Source organism: Cydia amplana, chromosome 10 (assembly GCF_948474715.1).
Source record: "Cydia amplana chromosome 10, ilCydAmpl1.1, whole genome shotgun sequence".
NCBI lineage: Eukaryota > Metazoa > Arthropoda > Insecta > Lepidoptera > Tortricidae > Cydia > Cydia amplana.
This window is the reverse complement of record NC_086078.1, coordinates 2938964-2951338: the sequence shown is the minus strand read 5'-3', so window position 1 is coordinate 2951338 and position 12375 is coordinate 2938964. Positions and strand designations below refer to the sequence as shown.

General features: G+C 33.6%; 1 protein-coding gene across 4 annotated transcripts in view; it reads left to right on the top strand.

The window, feature by feature from the left end:
* The window catches only part of LOC134651306 (uncharacterized), a 113613-nt gene that overhangs the window by 65565 nt on the left and 35673 nt on the right, over positions 1-12375 (top strand). The window contains exon 1 of one of the 4 annotated variants that reach the window (XM_063506359.1): positions 5721-5951. The exons of the other annotated variants lie outside the window; for them this stretch is intronic. The gene's annotated coding sequence lies outside the window, so the exon portion shown is untranslated. Of the gene's footprint in view, positions 1-5720; positions 5952-12375 lie in introns of those variants that run through there. 4 annotated transcript variants of the gene reach the window in all.

The window sequence follows — 12375 nt, the reverse complement described above, 5'->3', positions numbered from 1 at the left end:
AAAATAAGTATCAAGAAATGAACGATACAGAACGGACACGCACCGCCCCGCCCCGATTCGGATTACCTCGCCCGCGACAGGCCGCGACATGAATGTGTGCGTAAGTCGCTCTACTGAGAGCATGTCAGGATTCCGTCAGAAACTCAATGACGCGTGTACAGACGTGCCGCGCACACATATAAACGCAAATCATTTTTGATGTATGGCGTGTCTGCCGGACTAAGTGTAGCTTTCTAAGAAAGTTGAGAGGGCATTCACTCTGTTACAATTGAATAATTCTTCGTTACGAAGGGCCCGCACCGAGCCAAATTGAGGGTTAACCCCCGACACTTAATTGATACTTTTGTCCGAATATAATTAATGATTTAAGGTATTTGGACGCTTGCTTGAAATTTTTTTTACAGAAAAGAATAGTAAAATAACACAGATGACACGTAAGACTCTAGAAGACTCTAGCCAAGATGATAATCGTTGATAAAAAAAACTCTTCGTAACATCTATTCTATCATCCTGATACATTTTACTTGGCATTTTTCGATGTCCGACTGTCATTTTTGTTGGAAAGTGTCTTCGTAAACTAAAAGAATCTTGTTTACAGGTAACTGCATAAACGCACGTGGAACAAGTTTAAATGTTTGAATAATATAATAGCTTTTTTCTACTCCAGCACTTAAATGTGTCAATTAAATGACTGACAGTGATATCTAAAGCAATGTCATTTGAATGCTTTGTCTATAGGCTCATAAGATGACTGCTAGCAGTCATCTTATGAGTATAATACAACTGCTTTATTTTTTTTAAAGATACAAGTTCCGATCATCTTGATTGAAAGAGGTATGTTTTCATTTACAATAATAACTCTTTTTTTTTTTTGAAATAATAACTCAATTTTTTTTAAATAATAACTCTTTTTTTTTAATAATAACTCTTTTTTTTTTAATAATAACTCTTTTTTTTTATAATAACTCTTTTTTTAATAATAACTCTCTCTCTTTTTTTTTTTTTTTTTTTTTTTTTTTTTTTTTTTTTTTTTTTTTTTTTTTTTTTTTTTTTTTTTTTTTTTGCTGCAGCTGTCATAGAAAAAGTAATGTATACAACAGCTCATAATTAGTTCTTAAAATTCTCGGGTCTTTTTTTACAAAACTCGTCTTTTTTTTTTTTTTTTTTGCTGCAGCTGTCATAGAAAAAGTAATGTATGCAACAGCTCATAATTGGTTCTTAAAATTCTCGGGTCTTTTTTTACAAAACTCGACTACGTCTCGTTTTGTAACTTCGACCCTTGAATTTTAAGAACCCTTATTATATCACTGTTGCATAAACTACTATTGTTCGCATGCGTGATGCCGTCACATTCTTTCGACCTTACTACTAAACAGACTAAATTTGTAATCAGTGCTTATTTCCTCGACAATATACATCTTCATATGGACTTCTCATAGTTTCCTTTACGCCCGAGATCTAACAATTTTAGCTAAGCACCCTGGGCATTGAACGTCTTGGTTACTTTCTTTGGAATTTGACACCTACCTGTTTCAGTTTAGATGGAATATTCTTCATTACACTTAAATAAAAGAAATAGCAAATAAGTTTTTGGCAATCGGAAACCGGGAAGTGGATCAAAAACTTGCAAGATTTGATTACAGACCGACAGACAGACAAACTAAATAAAAGCTTGTATAATACAATTGATTAAATACAGACAACAGACAATTTATCGCTAAAAAGCGATCCCTTACAGATAACCTTTGACCATAACGTTACGTCTCGGATTTTGATAACGGTACCTTCATTCACTATCTCTAATTTAGTAAGTAGGAATAAAATACAGTTTTCGTGAGACACTAAAAATCTACTATTTCCTAGCAAGATAATATTATATGATATTCATATAGCATATAATATTAGTATAATAAAATAACATGTAAGATCATATAAATACCTATCACTCAACACATAAGTTGGAACCGTAGAATTACAACGCATTTCCGTTTCCTATTTTATTTAGTTTCTTAATCTTATTAATATAATTTTAAGTTTACACATGTGGTGTGTGCCTATAATTAGCTGTGCAATAAACTTAAGACACCTATCGAATGTACCTATATACCTAACAATGTATCATTGTAACCGCTGTTGGCAGACCTATTAAATAAAATAAAAATAAAATAAAATAAAATAATATTAAGAAATGAATTTAATGATTTTTTTTCTTAATCTTGCTTTTTTATATTTTAATTGTTAATTTAACAGCTTCTTAAGTATAAAAAGTGTCGCCAAAATCGCCCAGTTAGGTATACTTATAGGGTTTATTCTAGGTACCTGCCTGACCTTTTTGACGAATGTGAGTGTGCGAAATAGTGCGAATGTGTTCCGCTCCAATCAAAACATACAATCTAACAACCAATTAAACTCACTTTCGTTCGAAGGACGGTGAACAATAAGAGGAGACTGGGGACAGATGGACCACGTGCAAGTTAGTACAACGACGATACTTCCAGTTTTTTACATTATAAAAAGAGATCCCGTTGTAAACACAATGAGTCTCTCGTCTCGTTCGCACTAATACTTGTGTCCGTAGACTGTTGTGTACTCGAAGCGTTAAGTCTATATATTATACAGAATGATTTCGTTACAATCTCTAACCTATCTTTTTCTATTACCAATTTTTTTCCTATCAAATTAAGACGTATTTCGATTTTATACTTTTTTGTGTAGGTAATGCTCCAACTAGTTCAACTAACCCCCCTCTCCCCGACGATAAGCGAACCGAACCTTATACAGCTCCATTGTAAACACCTATACCTTCGTAGAAATCGAAATAATAAGGAATGTTTACACATATGAGTACTACATATATACAGGGTGGAAAGATAAGCCATGCTTTAGCGATACCGATAAGGGCAAATAAGAAGCAGCTCGTCTACGTTTTTGACTTCATATAAACATGGTAGTTACAATGGATTTTTAACTATATACCTACTCCATCTGGCGTATTCTGATTTAAATAAGAAGTAGATCTGGATTGAATATGGATCTGATCTATCATTGTCAGATTTAGATTTAAACTAAACTGTTAAAAATTAAAACCCGCTTTAGAAGATTCTGGAGGGACCACGAAAACACATTCAGCTGGAAAGCGTATCAACTAACAGTTAAAATTGTACAATAACAAGCGGGATATAGTAATAAACGTGATAGTATTAAGCGGTATTGTAATAATAACAACATCCTATTAAATAACAACCTTGATAATCTCTTTTACACTCAATACAATTTCGATGAATGAGTTTAAAGTAATGCAACCGCTACGCACGTCTGCAATAACAGAGATTAGTTTATACGATCACAGATAATTTTCTAGCAAGAGGAAGCATTTGAGCAAAAAACGCGGAACTATTCAAAGTAGGTTAGACTGTTGCTTGTTTACTAACTTATAACATTACGGTGACTACTAGAGTTTTTCAATAAGAAGGTGCCATATATTTACTATACATCTATTTCTAGACACCTCCTTCTGTTTCTGGTAATCTGAATTACGGGTTTAAAGACAGATTATATAATAAAACTTTGCTTCATACTCGAAACGAAAATCACCTCTCACCGCTTCACCTTTTGGTAAAAAATGTAAAAAGCTTACTTTTATAAACCTCTTGTTTACGAGAATCATAAACAATTTCGTGAACGTTATTTTATCACACCCCTCCACCTTCACAACATCATCTGTAACCGTTACTACCGTTGCTCGTTGCGTAAACGAGACAACATTTCCAAAGCAAACTGATAAATAACAGTACTTTTATTGACAGGTCGAGAATCGTGTATTGTCACTTCCTCTTTGACGGTTATTCTGGCTTTATCACCGTCCAGAATCAGTTCGTTTGTTCGTCTTTTGCCTCTCTATGGCTCGTATGTAATAGAGAGACAACAATGAAATTTTTATTTTCAATGTCCGCAGTAGGCTCTCAGTTTCTTTTGACTCGTTTGAGTTTTGATCGACAGCTTCCTTATTAATATTGAATGCATTGCACTGTCATTTGATTTGTATTTCCATTCTCTTTTTATCTTTTAATCGAAGATTTTTATGATAATTAATGGTTATGAAATTTCTTTTGTATTTTCTGACCATCTGTGGGACTCGTGTGAAATGAATGACTAGATATTTATTGATTACGTCATTCAAAAAATGTATTTACTTATTCTTTTCTTTGGTTGTTGTGTTGCTTTTATAGCTACCAACTAGCTACTGATTTTGGTAGATCAGTCACTATTTTATTGATTTTTTCCTACTTTATTTTCTAACAGTGATGTAACTTGCTTAAACTCTTTAACGTGTTAAGCTTTTAGAACCTTTCTGCGACTTTAATATCATCTGTTATTTTTTATCATTCGTATCTTATTGTTATTGTTCATTGTTTTCAAGTCCAAGACTCTTTGAAGCTGAAACATCTGTTTAATTATAAGGATCTTCAACGGAAACTAAGGCATTCTTAACTTAACTCGCATTGTTTTGTACAACAACACATTCAACTGGATTATAGACCCTATTTAATTGCAATAAGGTTCATGAATGATCATATAACTTCTTCGATGGTTCCATGGCCACATGCGCAAACGCAACATCCTCGCACATGTCATAGATTACCATCAGCTCTACTTCAGAACCAAAATGTCACAGTTGCCAAACAAATGTATAAAACTTAGGACTTTTATATTTAGAGTACCTATTTTTATCATCACTCATTAAGCGTTGAAATCGACGTATGACTCAATTGCTAATTGCTATATCGGTTCAGAACGTGACTTGATTTTCTTGGTGATGCTTTGTTTTTTCCAAGATATTATCAATATTACCTTAACATTGTGTCTTAACATCGTTAGTAACATTGTTGAACTTGACATTATATTTAATTGTTTTTTTGCAACCGTTATTAAAATTTGGTAATAACCTTTGGTAATAACGGAAATTTTAACGACAATAAATGTTTTAATCGTCTTTCCCAACGGCTTGTCAACAACGAGCTGTACAAACCCAGGGACCGAATAGCAAAAAATGGATAAAAAAAAGCCAGGGAGTTATTGGGCACAACTGCATAGCGCAGTCATTCATGGGACCAAAGGAGACGCTGCGGTGAAACCAGGGGGTGTATTCAGTGCTTAGCCATATAATTTCAATGTAATAGGGAGTTTGAGTCGCAACATATAATATTTTTAGGGTCAATAGAAAATGGCGAATGATGTGAAGAAACTTATTAATAAAATAAAATGGTCTATTATCTGGGACTTAACAATGTGAAGGTATAACGGAGTGGAGAATTTGATCATAAAAGAAAAAAAATACGTTTTAGTATTAACAAGTGGGTAGGTAGGTTAGGTTACCTACTTGATCTTAATTTGCCACGGGCTTAAGTGCTTTGTCAGAGGCAATCAATAGAATCGGCACTATAAACAACCATAATATTTAGAATTTAAAGAGTTATCCTATATCCTAACATTATGTTCATATTATGTACCTAGTCATTACAAGTTAACATGCCTAATTATTCCATACTTAGTCACATTTAATAACAAATTTTGAGATTAGGTTTCTTGTTATTAGTTCACTAGCCGGGCGTAAGTTGAAATGAGACAAAGCAATCTAATACCAATGCTATACAGTTAGAGCGAAAATAATGCCCCTTAGCGTGTTTGAGAGAGCGAGGGAGATTGCATTCCACCGCTCCGCTCACTGACGCATGCGCACCGCCGCCGACCGGTCGCGCCGAATCCCGCGCATTTTCGATCTATTTTATTTACCCATCGTGACAATCGGAATTTCGTAATCTGTGATAGTGCAGTGCTGTGCTGTGGAATGAAGTGCGAACTGTAAAGATACCCGTGAACACTTTCACTGGACTGAAAGTTGAAATTACGGAGTTCTTTTAAAAGGACCACGAAATTGCGGCGACAGAGAGGTAATTAATCAAATAGCAAATATTAATGATAATCCCAAATTTAACGCTAACTCAAATTCCAATGCAAAAAATGAAAATTTTAAACGAAGTCACAAAGAAAAAACATTAGAAGTTTTGCAGATTCATCAAACTATTAAATGTAAAAGGTAACCTTATTTTAATAGCGATAAGTATTCCATTCCGAATGCAAAAACAGATGCCATACTAAGATTGGAATTAATGAATGATATAAAAGTTTATTCAAGTGAAACAAAAAACTTATTAGCAAAAGAAAACGCGATCGTCACGTGAATGTTTTCGCTGTCACCGACAATAATGACATTATCATTATCATGCAAGGCGATCTTTGTTTGTATAAATTTAAGATAACGAAGATCACAATACCTACGATACAGTTGACACTGAATTCTACAGTTAAGAATCGTCAAATGTAGTAAAAAAAGTACTTAACACTTTGATTCAAAATTCAAAACCAAAAATATTCTATTACAAAAAAAATGAAGCAACTTTTAGAATTGAAATCAATTTTGTACAAAAATATAAAGGCCAGGTGACAAAATGATAGTTAAAATATAAAATGTAGCCAAATTTTTTTATAAGTAAAGATGCCAAGCGGACCCAGGCTCCCCAATTTAAGCTATGGTAAAATGCTGGGGAAACTCTAGGAACCTGATGATCATATATTATAGACGTTTTGTAGTCTGGCAATATCTGATGGTCGTATAAAGCATGACCATAATATATGAAGTTTTCCATATCCATATCCGTTCCATATTTCCATGATATTATGGCGATATAATAATGATTACTATCTTGAAGATCACAAATGTGTTCTTAAAGAAGGTAAGAATCAGAGCGTACGCTCTCTCTTGTTTATTTACACTTCCCACTAATGATCTGAGTAATTTGGATGAACGATGGTTTAGTGAATTAAAGAAAGTATAAAATGAAAGCTTCTCTGAATAGATTTTTTATTTATAATTTTAATAGAATTCACCAAGTTTAAAAAAAATGTTTGCGATAAATCTGATCAATGGGCTAGATTATTTAGAATCCAATAAGTATTGTCAATGGATTACCTATCTATTTACCGATATTGCATCGTTATCAACTAAAACATCTTGATTTACGTTTCGTGTGTCACTATTTTGTCACAATCATTAGTACGTAGGAATTTTGTTGACATTTACATCTAATTTCGTTAATTTCATTGTCATTTGGCTCGCGGTTTTAAAATACCCACAGACAATTATTTATTTTTTAAATAGTTTTTTTAGGTTCAGCCAAAGCTATGAAACTATACCAGCCAGCGGTAATGGTCGCGTTTTTATCACCTGTCATGTCATGCATCACTTTCGCACTTACATACTTTTTAGAACGTGACCGGCATAAAGAGCCGGCCATCTTAGGTCTTCGGGCAAATATTAACGAACGGTATGAGCAGATCTACTTGGTCAAGAACTCCACACGGTCATTATAACGTGTCCGACTAATTATTGCAAATAATTAATCTATCAAAACGAGATTAATTTAGGCAGCCAAGAGAGATTTTGTTACATCGTCTAATAAATGTCCATAGTTTTAAACAGTGACCAAGAACTTCAAGGATAAGTAACCACAGCCTCTTTGTTTCGTTCTCCTCAGTGCTGAGACTGCTGAGGGTCGTGACTTCCTCAGTAGATCACAAATATCACAATACATGATTTGTCAGATTTCCAGAAAGGTATCATGGACCAAGGCCTAGCTAAGGTGACAATCGCTTCCGCTTCGCCATCGAATCGCTTTGTGTCTCTCTATCACTCTTAAATAATTCCCCATTCCTGTGACAGTGACAGTTGCGTTGCGTTCGCTACGGAGCGTTAGCGATTGGCATGTTGTCTACGGGGCCTGTAGGACTAGACATGGATTGTAACCACAGTAAACATTGTCTAGACGAAATTGATCCACGCTGACTTTCAACTTCCTTCCTTTAAAGATTATGACAACAGGTATCGTAGATCTCGGAAGTATTAGGTTGTGCAGCGCCGTATAATCTTATCTTACATGTGCTATAATTAGTGTAACACTATAATTAGCTTACAGTGTAACAAGTACTGTTTCAGACCTATTTATTAACGTGGTTTCCTTCCTTGTAAGGTATTTGACTTGAAAATTATTTACCTTTCGCTTAAATCTGGTACATAATTCGTTGTTAGCAGTCTTGCTTGCAACTGCAAGAACTACCTACTTATATTACTTTCTCACTTTAGCAGATAACTGCATCCTGCTCTTGCTTAACTGCAAGCAGGACCATCAGATCAGTTATAGCTTTTAGACGCACGAGTTATAATTATATACGACATGTTACACTTATTATACATCCAAACAAGATGTTGAAACATATTAATATTATGTTACAAACATAGCAAAGTTAGCATGTTTAACGCTATATATAATTAGAAGTATTTTAGATTTATTTATTAGCCTGATCCTTCCTTTGGCAGTAATTTCCGTCCATAATATTTACGTACACTATAATTACCTTAAGTTTTGCAAGACACGTATAAACATAAATACCTGAACAAATATAACTTAAATTGTAGTATAGTTTATTAAAACGCATAAGATAAATTAGTTGACAACTACATATGAATACTAAACTACGTGTTATAAAAATTACTTGAGAACTAAACAATTTGTGTGTCATCAGAAAAATAATATTGTAGGTATATCGACAGAATGGATCAAATTTCTTATCTTAGTAAATGATGATTCTGAAAACCTTATTTTTATTTATTTATTTATTTATTATAGCTTTCATTTATTCTACAAAGAATTGTGATTTTTAAGTTATTTGTATTACTTATTTGATACATATATTTTTAAGTTTCTTTATTTTTCTACTGTAGACCCCTTCTGGGTAAAAGCCTCCTCCAGCTGTTTCCATTTGGTTTTATCTAAAGCTACACCTTGCCATTCTTTGCCTGCAGTGGCAACAATTTCGTCCTGCCACCTGGCTAGTGGATGTCCTCTCTTTCTAGAGCCATGGGGCCCCTTCTATTTGGTCACCTTTCCTGTCCACCTCCCGTCGTTGAACCTGCCACATGACCGGCCCATCTCCATTTTATGCTCTGAGCAAAGTGTAAGGCATCAGTTACTTGTGTCCTTTTTCTAATATTGGAGCATCTTATTCTATCTTTTAGTTTTAAGCCTAGACAGCTTCTTTCCATTGCTCTTTGGGTGGTCTGTATTTTGTTTTTTGTTGATTGGTTAAGGTTAAAGGTCCAGGTTTGGCAGCCATATGTGAGGCAAGGTAGTAGAGATGAATCCATCACTATTTTCTAATCTATCTACTGAAAACCTTACAAATATCCATATCCCGTATCCGTATTATACAATATACAGGGTGGCCAACTTAAGAGGTAAGTATACAACTTTTTTTTGCCGCCATTTTATTTTGGCGGTAAATATGACAGTTATTGCATGAAAATTAGTTTGTGTAGATACGGCAAATTTATTATGGAGCGTTTTACGACGGAACAACGTGTTTTAATCATTAAAAACAATAGAAACATTAAAAATAACGTTTCCCGGTCGATTAATTTCGAGAAACGGTGATATTGACTGGCCCCCAAGATCGCCTAACAGCTCCTGGCTTTTTTCTGTGGGGCTATCTAAAGGGACGTGTCTATGCTAATAGGCCACCGAACCTTCAGCAATTAAAACAAAATATTTGAAACACTGTCGCTGAGATAACGCCAGAAATGTGTGAAAAAGTTAATTAGTTTGTGTAGATACGGCAAATTTATTATGGAGCGTTATACGACGGAACAACGTGTTTTAATCATTAAAAACAATAGAAACATTAAAAATAACGTTTCCCGGTCGATTACTTTCGAGAAACGGTGACATTGACTGGCCCCCAAGATCGCCTAACAGCTCCTGGCTTTTTTCTGTGGGGCTATCTAAAGGGACGTGTCTATGCTAATAGGCCAACGAACCTTCAGCAATTAAAACAAAATATTTGAAACACTGTCGCTGAGATAACGCCAGAAATGTGTGAAAAAGTGATGAAAAACGCGATGAAAAGGGTTCGCATGCGGGTGTATGCGAACACTTTACATTTACCTACAGTTTACAAACACATAAATTAAATGATCATTATTAGCTTCGTTTTTTTTACCGCTAAACTACAATTTCCGAGATTTACACCAATGAATTAATCTACAACTACCTAATTTAAATTTTTAATTAATTCATTGCTAAATCCTGTATAATGAGCAAATCCTTTGCATAATTAAAAGTTACATTGGATCTTACGACACCGGAAGCGAGTGCATCGACGCATGCGTCGCAAACATGATCTATTAACACCGATCGATACGTTATCAATTTCGAAATAACTTGGAACGGTGTAACGGTATCTAAACTTGTCTATGGGAAAACGATAACGCGAAATTTTTAGGACGAGTTTGGAGTGAAATGATATTATTGGCTCTATTGAGGTTTATTGAAGATTACGGGCTTAATACATAAATCAAATCAAATATTTGACGTGTTGAAGTTAATTAAAGGTTACGGACTTTCTTTATTGGTATTGGGTTAAAATTAATGTAGCAGTAAACGTAATTAATAAAACGTAAGCGTTGCAAATCGTTAACGTAAAATGGGTTGCAGTTACATCAATATTACTTATATCAGTGTTGAGTTACATTACATTACATCTATTCGAATTTCTTTATAGTTACTATAGTTACAGAGAACGTAGAATAAGGAGATACCTAAACACAACAACGAGTGTAACGAAAAAAAAACTGTTGTAATGTATATTGTATATAGTCAATAGTCAATAGTCAATAGTCAAAATATACTTTATTCATGTAGGCCTAGCAACAAGCACTTATGAATCGTAACATACTTATAAATTATCTTAAGCTAATTATCAGAGCAATTTATTGATGTTATTATTCCATAAGAATATTGGATTATTATACAAATCAAATTAAACACAAATTAAATTAAATTAAGAATTTCACAAAAGGATCGTCAAACATGAAAAAAACTGTATAAAAAACACTAGTCTAGAATGTTTCTAGAATAAAATCTAAATGTCAAATAAATAAATAAAAAACACAAAAGAAGTATGTCCATCGGAATATCAATTTCCTCATCATTAATCAATCATACCTAAAAAAATAATCATTTCGAATAACAATTAATCCCACGTTGTTAAATCATTCATGTAGTCTTGTGTGGTATAATACGCTTTAGAAATAAGTTTACGCTTTACATAATTCTTAAATTTATTAATAGATAATTCAGTAATATGGTTTGGAAGTTTGTTATAAAATCTCACACAATTACCCATGAATGATTTTTTAATTTTATGGAGCCGAGTGAAGGGCACTGCGAGCTTATGTTTATTTCTAGTATTAATATTATGAATTTCACAATTTTTTCTAAAATTTACAATGTTTTTATGTACATACAGAATATTCTCATAAATGTATTGACAGTGCACTGTCATTATGTCAATTTCCTTAAATTTATCTCTAAGTGAATCTCTATGGTTCATTTTGTATATTGCTCGAATAGCCCTCTTCTGCAGAACAAAAATGGTATTTATCTCTGAAGCACCACCCCACAGTAAAATATTTTTTGAGCGCACGAGAGATATGTTATACTTATTAATTAGGTATTATATCGTTCGATTTTCGGTAAATATATTCAAGTATGACTCAATGCGCGCTGTGTATTTGTAATGTCTAATATTTTCATAACTGTTGATAATTTACTTTCATAAACTTATAAGGACAAATTAAAAACGAAGTTACTTTAATCTTCCCCTACGCTTACGGTCGTACTCGTAACCGTCACAATCTAAAAAGTAAACTAAAAATACTCCGTTGGGAACATCCGGAGCCGTCAATCTACAGGTTAAACTCGGAGTATCCTTCGTCGGTTCGGTTCTTAAATCCGTCAGTTGGACTGGTAATCGGCTCTCGTAAATCTCAACGTTATGGAAGTTTAAACGTTATTTAGTTTGCTTGATTTAACACTTTAGATTTCGATCGAGTGGATGAAAATCGTTTGAAAATCCTAGTTTATAACATAGATTCTATTCCTAGATTATACATCAGTAAGTTGATTCGCTTGGCTTCTCGCAAAATTTTATTAATCCCACATAGAGATTTCTATTCAATTTTTTCCTGTTTCAGTTATTACCTAGGTATTAACTTTACAGAACTGTATATGTACTGTGCACTGCAACAACACTTCTCGCTGTCTAATTTGGTCTTGGACGTATTTCACACTCAAAATTAAAGATAAGTGTCCTTAACGTTCGGAAATATTATGAAAACAGATTTTTTATATAAGAAGGTACGTGACTCATTCACATTTTGTTTACAATGGCTATAAAAATAATGTTTCTACCGAATCCCCA